Raw genomic sequence first — 12,416 nt, 5'->3', positions numbered from 1 at the left:
CTTTTGCTTAAAAGAATGAAGTCTTCCCCAGAGATGTGCATAGTTGTGCTAACAACAGTAGCTAGGAATGGTTAAGAAGGGCTTGGGCACACAAAAGTACTGTATTTCCTTGAGGTCAAAAGAAAAGAAGCATGTTTGTTCCTTTTGATTAATGGATAGCAATTCAAGTCTTTCTTTCCATTATGCTGTTTTCCAGTGTCTTCTTGTAGTATTTTTATTTAAAGAAGTTGTCAGCTCTTTTTTTTTAAAGTTCACTTCTCTTATTTATCCTTCATATTCCTCCTTTAGCACTACCACCCTCCCCTAATATACTCGTACCACCTTACTTATGAACCTACATCTTTTTATTTTCTGTTTCTACAGAAGCTAGATTTTAGATTTTTTGTTGTTTTTGTTGTTCCATTTGCCATTGTTAACTGTTGTTTTTCTTATTGACAATGGAGAGGTGACATGAGCTCTTCAAAATTCTGTTCTCATTGTTATGAGGGGTTAGTGACCCTGCTGGTTCCAATTTTAGGCTATCAAATCAAGATAGAGGATGTCTTCACAAATTGAGGAGCTGATTCTCTAAGGTGGGACCAGCACAATGTTGTAATACAGGAAGAACTCTTAATGTCTTTGTAATGATAATGACAAGTTAGTAATATTACATTGGTGTTGGTCTACAGTACTTTACATGGTTTAACCTATGCTATAGTAAGCAATTCAACATGAACATTTGTCACATGTGCTGTCTTAAAAAAAATGTTTTCTTTTTCTCTCTATTTTAGAGAGGAGTGGTAATCAGTTTGCTCTCTTCTGGTGGAGAACCTCTCAAGGTGAAGTATATTTTGGTTTTAAATGTATACTTAGATTTAAAAAAAAATGTGAAGTAGATGTAAGGAAGCAACCCTTTGAGGTTGATAAACCTCCAAGAATTAGTGCATTTATCAAAGTTGGAAATATTTGGAAAAGAAAAGAGATGCTTTGCCTGCAGTATCTTGGCAGTGCCTTGTCCAGAGTACAGAAGGTATGCTGAAGACCTGGTGTTTCCTTCTAGGTTTATGTCTATTCAATGATACAAATTTATTGGATAGATCTGTCTTCTCACTGGGGTCTAAAAAAAGTGATTCCTATACCATGGGCACTTTATGAATATTTGGGTACCAGATAGACATTTTGGAAGATATGGTTTTCTTTGACCAGTTGTTCAAGCATTCCATACTTGAGAAAATAATCTAGTATTTATACTTCACGTAAAGATAATGATACCATTTTCCTGATGTCAAATTTAGAAGGAATACATTTCAAAATGGTTTCATATACATGATAGCTGTTCCTTTGTACACACTAACCTAGAGCTGTTGTATTAATTTAAAAATTTAAATTAATTTAATTTAAAAATTTAAAAATTTAAATTTGCTATCTGCTTTGCTCCCATGGGCACAAAAGTGAAATAAAGAACAAGCAAAAATTACTGAGAAAATAAAATTTACAGTTCAACTGTTTTTTTTTTTTAAGATTTTATTTATTTATTTGATAGACAGAGATCACAAGTAGGCAGAGAGGTAGGCAGAGAGAGAGGAGGAAGCAGGCTCCCTGCTGAGTAGAAAGCCCGATTGGGGTTTGATCCCAGGACCCTGAGATCATGACCTGAATCGAAGGCAGAGGCTTTAACCTACTGAGCCACCCAGGCACCCCCAATTCAACTCTTTTAAGCAACATTTCTCCTTCTGTTTTATAAGAACTGCATGTGGTTACCGCAGATTCCTATATGGGTGTTTTTACCAAGTGCATATTTTACCTTTTAAAAATTCAGTTTTTATTCTAGGATAGTTTTAGATGTGTAGAAAAAGTATAAAGATGGTACAGAGAATACCCATTCTGTCCCCCATAATTTCCCCTATTATTAATGCATTACATTCATATATAAAGTTGTTACAGTTAATGAACCAGTATTGATATATTATTCTTAACTGATATCCAGACTTTGAGATTTCCTTAGTTTGTACCTAGTGTCCTTTTTCTGTTCCATCCAGGATATCACAATACAATGAGTAGTCATGTTTCATTAGCCTTCTCTTGGCTGTGATAATTTCTCAGACTTTCCTTATTTCTGATGACCTTACCAATTTTGAGAAGTTCTGATCAGGTGGTTGGTTAGAATATCCCTTGATTTGGGCTCATCTAATGTTTTTCTCATAATTAGACTGATGTTATGGGTTTTGGTGAGAAAGCCAAGTGTATTTTTATTTTTATTTTATTTTTAATTTCTTTTTAAAGATTTTATTTATTTGACAGACAGAGATCACAAGTAGGCAGAGAAGCAGGCAGAGAGAGAGAGGAGGAAGCAGGCTCCCTGCTGAGCAGAGAGCCTTATGTGGGGCCTGATCCCAGGACCCTGGGATCATGACCTGAGCCGAAGGCAGAGGCTTTAACCCACTGAGCCACCCAAGCGCCCCCCTAGTTTTTTTAAATGCAAGTGTTTTATTCTGTCTTCCCATTTCATACTGTTGGTATTGTTTATGTTTGTGAAAGTACAGGTTAAGGTCTTTTGAAAACATGGGTATTAACTGCACTACTTACCATAAAGTTGTAAGTAGATCATGTAACAAAGTTAAATTTTCCAAAGCAAGGAAATTCTTAACTCTGGCACAATTTTGCTTCCCTTTGGAAAGAGTCAGACTATTACGAATTTTCAGTGGTGGTTTCCTGACTTCTCAATCATAAATATACAGGACTAGACCAATTCTGGTTCTCAGGAAGCTGTGTAGTATAAAACAGTAGTTTTCTAACTCGTGGGTCATGAAAATCTCTGTTCAAATGAAATCTTGCATGGCGCCATAAACAAATAAATAAAAAGTAGGACTGGTCTGATTGAAGCAGTGCAGAGACTAAGCAGCAGAGGACTTACTTCAAGTATAACTGCAAATTCTCATGTCTGATAGATTGGTAGAAAGAACAGGGTACAAAAATACCAATTTCACATGATTCATATCAGTAATACGTAAAGTGTCTGGTGTTGTGCATTTATGGCACATAGTTGCTCAAGAAATATCAGATCCATTCACAAATTGTAATTTAGTGACTGTATCTTTACTCTGTCATTTGAATATGTCCCTGTATCTTTATGACCATAGCTGTGTATTAACTATCTATATATTTGTGTGTGTAGGGGTATAGCCCAAAGAAAATAAAATACTTATAATGGTGAGGATATGAGATAATTGCATTTAGTAATTAAATTTTATATTGTGAAATTGAGGCAATTACTAAGAGTTAATATCTAAACAGGGAATAACCCAATGAAACTGCATAAAATATTTTCTTACATCTAGTATATGCCATGCTTTAAAATGCTTCCCCAAAAGACATGAATATTGTGTTGGTGAGAGGTTTTAAAAACTACTGTCCCCATATATCATATTACATTGAAAATATTATAGAGTATCTTGTCAGTCACACTGATCAGTTATTAAGCTACATTTTCTAATAATAAAAAAATTCAAATGTTATCACTGTCTATTCCAGGAAGAGGTTAGGAGTAATAGAGTTAGAATGCAACAGAAAATTTACACTAGTCTGAGCCATTAAATCAGAATTCTAATGTACTCCACTGTGTCAATGTTTGACAAAAATTTTCCCTTAAAATGAACAAAAATGTTGAAATGATAACAATAACAGTAATAATTTGTCTTTGGTGTTTGGAGTACTCATGAATCTAAGTAATAAATTTTATGAAATTAAAAGTTCTTAATTACATTGGGTTATAGGTGGATGACTAATAAGTTTTTAATGTGCTCTATTGCTTTATGTTTAGTAATTAATTGCAATATTACAAGGCATTATGTTAATGATAATATTGCAATGGACTTTGAAATATTTTCACATCCATGTAAGGTAGGAAGTGAAAACAATTGCTTTTCCAATTTTATAGCTGCATAAGCAAAGCAAGGAACAATTGGGTAACTTTGGTGGATCTCAAGGATATTCATTGGAGCAACTAAGTGTCCTAAATCTTGAGTCAGTAATATTTCCATTGGAGAACATGGCTGGTTTTGATAAATCTACTGTATTTATAGTTTTAAAATTTGTTTTGTCCCTCTTTACATATTTAACAGAGTGTTCTCTTTTCTTTTTCTGAATCTTCTAAGTCGTTTCAATTGGATAAAATTCAGTATCTAATACCTTTGGATTTGAAGTGGCAAATTTTTAATGTGTGAAAGAATGACAAAGTAAGGCGATGCACTATTATGTGTCTAGTTGAAGATCTGGGTCACTGTCATATTGGTCGGAGTTTTACCCTTTGTGACTCTGTGCTATTATTTTTCTGCTGAATTTATCCTGGGTCCTGGCCAGTGTATTGCCTGTGTTCTTTTTAGTTCACAAGTCAAAAGGCAGTAGAAAAACCACAAATAGTATACTTTGTTTTATTACTAAAACCTGAATATATTGGGAGTTTGCTATTTCTTTGAGTATTGGAGATAGCTAGAAAACACTTAAATGACTGACCTATAGAATTAACTAGAAAGATAGAGATGATGGCAAGATACACTGTATTATTTTTACATCAGTTTAATTAGGGGAAGCTCATATACAACACTGACATCACTAGACTTCTCTGGGTTCCTAGATATCGTGTAAAACTGAATCCGTATCAGAAGACCAGATCCTGCTTCAGGTTGCCTTTGCTGAGCTACAAATCCTTTTATTAAGAAATTACCATTCTAGGTGTGCCTGGGTAGCTCAGTCGGTTAAGTGTCTTCCTTCGGCTCAGGTTGTGATTCCAGGGTCCTGGGATTGAGCCCCACATCATCCTCATCAGGCTCTCTGCTCAGTGGGGAATTTGCTTCTCCCTCTCACTCTGTCCCTCACCACCCCCCCTCCCCGCTCATGCTTTCTCTCTCTCTCTCTCTGTCAAATAAATAAATAAAATCTTAAAATAAAAATTACCATTCTGTCTGGCCAGCATCGCTCTTTCCACAAGTCATCCCTGTTCCTTTGCCTTATTTTCATTATTTTAATGTGATGGTAGTTATTCACAATCCTTCATATGACATATTTCAAGAAGATGGTGATGTTCAGGGCATATTTTTACTGACTTCTGTCCTCTGTAATACTTCTTGCCATCTCTGAATTTCCACTGCCATGCATTTTTACTTTTCTGGTGTGCTTCTTTTTGTCCCATGTGATAGTTATGCGTGTGTGCTTGTTTTATCTTCTCTATCTGAGCACATACTCTGGTAAAAGAACAAGAGTTGTGATTCACCTCTTGTTACCCACACTCCTGGTCTGTTGCTCAGTGTTATGTAGAGAGTCAGTGAACATTTACTGAACTAAATCTTTAGACGGTCACAGAATGACATTTCAGAAAAGCACAGCTTTTGCTTAATATCTCTGAATGTTTACTATTACTCAAATCCTACCAAAATTACTCAACTCAGAGCAGGATGGATCTCTGTGTTGGTGTGTATCTTTTGTTTTTAGTGTGAGCTATATATTTTTTTCCACTCTTGGATTTTGTGCCTTCTAAGTATTTTCAACCTAGAGACTTTTCTGGCTTTCTGGATGTTTGCAAAGGGCATTTTCTACTTAAATTTATCTGCTTCACTTTTCATTGTTCTGTGTCATTTTCTTCAGCTTTTTGATAGTTTATATAGCTTACTAACTGCATGATGTTTAAGGTGTTTAGGTGTCATTTGTAGGCTTCATAAAAGGAGGTCACAGAGAGTTCAGAAATGTTTAGAAAAGGGAAGAAATCTTAGGAAGGTTCTTCTTGAGGTTAGCAATTTAGAATCTCTTCATTGTTTGCACTCAGAATGCGACATGTGATGCTAAGATTCTCTGTTGTGAATCAGGCTAAGGAAAGTGAAAAACGGGGGAAAGCAAGGGGTATCATATTTAAAGGAATATCTCACATCCCTCGAGCCTGAGTTCTTTAAAAAGTGTGTGTGTGTATGTGTGTGTAGATTTGTGGTAATTGTAAAATGAAACACTGAGTTTGAAAAAGAAATTTAAAGAAAAGAACAATAACAGAAATTTCCATTGCTCTGCCTAAATTTATTGCTCACAATTGTGGAACATATTTCCCAAGCCATAAAGACATGAAGGAGGAGCTTCTGAGTCATTATTCCCTTTCTTGTTAAGGCCGGAGGGAAGTAGAATTTAAGATTGTCATTTATGCATCTCAACGTACTATTCTAAACGTTGCCAGTCAGAGTATCCATTGAGAGGAGAGAGAGAGAGGGGAGACGGAAATGACCAATAGCTGGCTTCTGGCTGGATAAAACATTTACACATAACTCCTGGCTTCCCCTCAAGTGGAGCTTTTGCGAGGGATTTATAGGTCAGATAGCTCAGCAGTTTCAGCCTGTTGCCCACTGTACCTTAACAAAGCTTGTGCGTGTTTGTACAGCTGGACTGGTAGCTGTGGGAGTCCCAAGAATCCCACAAGGCCCCGTCCTTTTACCTCCCCTTCGCCATTTACCAGCACACAAATACATGCAGAATGAAACTGTCTGACTAGCAGGTTAAAGGCCCACAATTCAAGCCCTGTTTATTTTCTTTCCTTGATTTCCTGCTGCTACAGTGAGTAAATGGTATTTTTCCCCCTTGCTTTTTTTTTTTTTTTCTTTAAACCTGTTTGTCTGTCAGTGTCTGGTAAAGAATGAAAGAAATACTGATATTTTAACATAGTTTATGGAATTTGTTACTACACTTGGTGTACTATTTTGAATCTCTCCCTCTCTTTCTCTCCCTCTCCCCCGACCTTCCTCTCACTACCCTCCCCACCCCCCCACCCCCCACACACCTCTGTCTCCTTTTTCTCAAGGTCTTTCCATTCTCATCTCTTTCTCATATGTTTTTGGGAAAGGAATTATTTACCCAAAGGAAGGAAAAAAAACATCCCCAAACTCTTCAAGTGTAACTTCACCCCAAGGAAGGGTGTTATTTTAATTACTGTTGAACCCATTCTGTGGGGAGGCCTGTAAATGCTTGATGCAGCTCAGAGAGTGGCAGTTAATATGCCTTTTGAATCAGTGCCACAAACTACAAAGACTGCCATCTGGGGAGGTATTACGTTTGTAAGAAAAAAATAGTTGAGACTTTTCTTTAAATGAGCTTGTAAATTCCAGTCAATCTTAGGTTCATTTCATTTTTTTCCAAAAAAAAAAAAAAATCCTCCCATATGAAATACTTAAAATCATATTAATTAACCAGAAAAGGAACAGCAATTCTGAATTTCTGTGAATATCACTGTAATTCTAGGTTTGATCTGCGTGTTTATATTTTGGATTTTTTTTTTTTTGTCATCCCAATAGCAATTTCATTAAACGCTTTGCATTGGAAAAGAATTAAATTGATGAAGAAAAGTTTGTTTACCTGTTTTGTATTCTTAAATTTTCTTGTTCATACCAAAAAAAAGTTTTAATTAAAAAGCAAAAATAGTTAATTCTGGCACTTTAGTCATTCTTCATCTCCTGTGACTGTTTTGGCAAGTGACACAGAAATGGAGGAATATTGGGAGCTGGACAAAGCTGATTAGAATTCAGGTCTCTGAGTATAAATAGCGCACTGTTCTGAGACAAGGCATGAAACCTCAACTTCATCTGGAAAATGGGAAAAATGGTACTTTGCCAACTTCACAGGGTTGTTGAGGGAATCAAGTGATATGATGGCTGTCAGAGTGCTTTATACATGGAGACATTTTATGTAAACCTAAAATAGTATTCTTTTTTTGAAGTTTTAAATTATTCTTGATAGTTGAGCTTTTCCTTTCTTTTTTGGGAGAATATTTTCATGGCAAATCCATCATTACTGGTAGATACAAATTCTAAATTTCAAGGAGACTCTAAATCAGATGTAAATTATTTTTTAAAAGTAGTGTTTGCATGGTATTTTTTAACAAATTATAGAGGTACCTGAAATATAATGGGGAAAAAACCATGATTATTTTAATGGTAGATCCTATTGATCTCATTATAAATATTCAGGAAAACTTCCTATAATCTTATTTCAAAATACTCCAGGATGCTTAAACTTCACACCCTGTTGACATTTTAAATTACTTAGCAGGAAACCTTCTGATACTTATCCTTCCATTTGCTAAAGTTTCTTAGTTCAAAATCCCCTATGGAATTGCAAATTTAGAGGCACTGATTTAGTAAGGAAAATACACAAGAAACAGGCTCTGAGTAACATTGGACTTCATTAACACCTTTGCCATTAAGGACTATTAGAAAGACATTTTTTAAAAATCTACATATTGCATTGAAAACTAATTCATACTATTCTGAGGGGATAATGGTTGAACAACTTTTCACTCAGGAATTTTTCTTCATTTAATATTTGAATTATCATGTGGAAGATATTTTTAGTTTCCCCCCTCTCATCTCCTTCCCTTCCCTTCCCTATGTGATCCCTGTCTACGGTAGTCTGCATGTAAAAAGTAGATATCTCTAGAACAATGTTTCTGTCCATATCCACTTTCATTTAAAAAAATTTTTCCATGTCCACTTTCATGTCCGTTTACATATCCATAACCACATCCAAATCCATCCTTTGTCTAATAAGAATAGGAGGTCTTCCTAGAATATTTATTCTCATCATTTGAATTCCATTACAATAAAGGTGTTTTCTTTAGCTAACAGCTTTTGGTCAAAAATAAATATTTTATTCGAGCATAATTAATATTCTTCAATTTGAAAAGTCTAGTAAAAACATTTTGTCTATTTTTATTTCCCTTAAAATTTTTATCTGTATTTTCATTTATTCCTTCTCCTTCCCTTCTTTTCTGTTCCACCTGACATTTTATCAATCTTTGTGCTAAATCTTTATTTTAAGAAATAAAGGTTTAATATTCCTATGTGATGGATCAACTTAGGGCCTTGTACTCATTGTGTTCTCATCATTCTGTGAAGCAGAATCTTGGTGACAGTATGTTTGACCACACTGTTCTTAAGGCACTTGCATGGTGGAAGAGGTAGTGGACACTAAAAGTATCTGTTGCTCTCTTAACATTTTTGCAAGGCTGACTAATTTGCTAATTGCGTGAGATAAATTTACATGGTTAGGCACAGAGTTCTTATAAGTGCCCAGCATTTACTTGTCCTTCAGCTGTCCTCTTTATTAGTTTCTTACTCTAATGGATTCCAAAACATCCTTGAACAATCTGCTTAATAAATAAGAGAAGGTGGCTGTAACTGAATAAGCAACTTCTAGGTTCAGACCAGCAGCTAAGTACATTTTTTGAGTGCCTTGGTTAAGGAAGCATTTACATTCAAAATCTTTAATGAGTTTCTTAACTGAGGCAGAAGATGCAATCAAGATGTATTTCCCCTGTGAAAAGTGGAAGATTGCTGTAGAGTATTAAAAGTTGAACAGCTGGCCACTGTTTATGAAAACAGCCAGGCTCTTATCCATAATACAGGAAAGTGAGTCAAAAGCCAAAGTCTCCTGTTTTTTAAGATACAGCTGGAAGATTTTCAGAGCTCGGGGAGAATTTTAAACATAGGGTAGACATATCTTCCCCCCACCCCTTGCAAATATAGGAAAAAGAGGAATAAGAAAATATCTTCAGGGTAAAATATCTTTATCAATTCTACAATTTATATTCTACCAAACACATGTATCTCTTTTGGGAAAAAATATTTGGTTAACGTTCACCAGAAATAAGAGCAGGTGAGTTATGTACTGTATGAAAATAAGAGGAAAGTTAATTAATTAATGTAAAATGGAGGTAAAAAGTATAAAACAAACATAGCTTAGAATTAGTTTTAATTCCCTTACAGTCTCCTTATTGAAGCCAATTCATGACTTTAGCTGAAGGTACTTTTTCTAAGTATAATGAACAACTTTCTTAATCAATTCTTTGGAATCCTGGCAACCTATCCGTTGTATTCCAGATTCATTGATTTTTATGGCCAAAGAGATTTACTCAGAAAAGAAGCTCTGGAGGGGGATGTTCAGGAGGAAGTAAATTGAATGCTTTATCTGTATACTTTCTAGTCATCATTTTAACTTTATCCCTTTGGGTAGTAAATATCTATCTACTGGTAGAGAAGAATTTCTCCTATCTTCAAGATGAGTAGGAATCAGAGTTAGAGAATTTGAGGAACCAAGAAAAAAAATCAAAGTTAAAATACAATTCATTCTACATATGAACTTCCCTTTACTATGCAGTTGTATTTTGGAAGTATCAAGGTGACCTTATTTTAACAGATGACCTAAGTCTTGCAAAACAAAACAAAATAAAACAAAACAAACCAAAACGCCTTGTCCAGCAGTTAATATGAATTTGTTCAGAGCCTTCCCCATGCATAAAATCTGTAAGTGCTTCATTTGATGCTTTTATTTCTCTTTTAGAATGCTACTGAGTTCTGATAAAGTGATCACAAGTTTGGGCAAGAGAATTTAAACCTTTTGCACAAGAGAATTTGAACCTTATGCATGGAAAAGTGAATATGCATTTATACATTTTACAATGAAAACTGTTCAAGTAGGTTAAAGTTGAACTTCAAAGAAATCAAAATGAAATACAGCATGAGATAAACAATGGTTTTTAAAATTTGTACACATATCCTACATCTAGGTTTCAAATAAATCACATTAAGTTAGTTAAATTAGTTGTTATTTCATTTATTGTCATGCTAAGCTGCTTATAAAATATGCTATAAGTTTATCATTTGTCTTTTTATTGCTTTTTTTGGGAGAGCAGTTTCTAACCTATTGTTAAAATTTTTAGAATTCTCCAAAGAGGATGACCAGTAAAGCTAAAGATTTGGATTGTCCCTTGAGTAAAAACAAAACAGAAAAACTCCTTGTATAGTCATTAAGTCTTGTATGATATAAAGCATTTACTTCTTTTCCTTGTTTTCACTTTTTCTCCCTGTAGCAAGCATTCTTTTAGTCAAAATCAACATGCAGTGAATTCTGGTTTCCTAACACCTAGGGTGCTTTCAGATATAAAATAAATGCTTTTAGTCTGAGCCAGTTAAACAGAAGCCTGGACATACTGCTGGGTGGGTAGGATTCCAAAGAGATGGAGAATAGGAGAACCCTGATATGAGAGAAAACAGTTCTGCAGCTTCAGGAAAGCCAGGGAAAGCTGGGGGGTGGGGCTGGCTAGGGGCTGTTCTAGGAGCTCAGTGGTGGCAGGCGCTATAATGGAAGTGGCTCTGCCAAGAAGCCAGGTTGCATCTCACAGCAAGTAAGAAGAGCAATGGGTTGTGAGATCCGTATGCTCGGCTTGAGCTTTTTGGTCAGAAGAAGAAATGAGGTATCACAATGGCACACATCAAGGATGTCCATGATCCTGTTTTCTTTTTGCCTTGGATTAAACTGCACTGGGCCATCCTCAAGGTCAATGGGCTCTTTTGATACCCTGTTAGTCTAACCATGTTCTGAGCCTTGAATGTGGTCAAAAGCCACTGAAGAAATAGCACCAACATTCAACAGAATCCAGTTCTACCATGGAGACATAATGTAAGCTATTTATATTGTGTGACACAGATTTTGGGTGGAAATACTTGCTAATAAATAGCAAGCAACTTTTAAGACTATAATTTATATGTTCCTTTAATCCTTTTATACTTTGCATAGGTTAGGTTAGCTCTTTGAGCAATGTTTGGAAGAGGAAATATGTGATATGGATGTTGAATTACTAGCAGTGTTGGAGAACAGCAGTAACTGAAGTGATTCCCAAACAAAAGGCAATTAGGAGGACATATTTAATAACACTGTCATATCATGATAAGCAGAAAACCAATTTATCAGTCTACATTAGTATAATTTTTTTAAGATATTTATTTAGTTGAGAGAGAGAGCAAGAGAGCATGTGTATGAGCCAAAGGGAGGTTCAGAAGGAGAGAAGTGAAAGAATCGCAAAAAGACTCTGCTGAGCACAGAGCCCAAGGCGGGTCTCGATTCCAGGACCCTGAGATCATGACCTGAGCTGAAATCAAGAGTCAGAGGCTTAACCAACTGAGCCACCCAGGTACCCCTACATTAGCATAATTATTAACAAAATTAAAATCAGCTTTAAAGCCCGCTGATCTTTATAAAACCTACTGAAGGATTGGGGTCCCTGAGTGGCTCAGTTGGTTGAGCAAACTAGATTTCAACTCAGGTTTTGACCTCATGGTGGGTGGGGAGCTCTGCATTAGTTAGCGTCAGAGCCTGCTTAAGATTCTCTCTCTCCCTCTCCCTCACCTTATTCCCTTTCTTTCTCTCCCTTTCTAAAAACAGAAAAAAACCAAAACCACACAAACAAAAACTATTGAAGGATTAAAAACATATTAATACACAAAGTAGATGACTTTTTTTTTAGGAGTTTATTTATTCATCTGAGAAAGAGCATGAGAGGGAGGAGGATCAGAAGGAGAAGCAGACTCTCTGCAGAAGGGAGCCCGATGTGGAACTCGATCCTAGGACTCCAG

The 12,416-nt window shown here is 35.6% G+C and overlaps 1 long non-coding RNA gene across 1 annotated transcript; it reads left to right on the top strand.

The window, feature by feature from the left end:
- The first annotated feature begins 492 nt into the window (after positions 1–492).
- Positions 493–10,404, top strand: LOC116569157. Its single transcript, XR_004276886.1, has 3 exons — positions 493–572; positions 771–818; positions 10,345–10,404. It is a non-coding gene; the product is annotated as an uncharacterized LOC116569157 (long non-coding RNA).
- The last annotated feature ends 2,012 nt before the right edge of the window (positions 10,405–12,416 follow it).

This window comes from Mustela erminea, chromosome 11, assembly GCF_009829155.1.
Source record: "Mustela erminea isolate mMusErm1 chromosome 11, mMusErm1.Pri, whole genome shotgun sequence".
NCBI lineage: Eukaryota > Metazoa > Chordata > Mammalia > Carnivora > Mustelidae > Mustela > Mustela erminea.
Note: the sequence above shows the minus strand (reverse complement) of the source record. Positions and strands in the feature narration are given on the sequence as shown.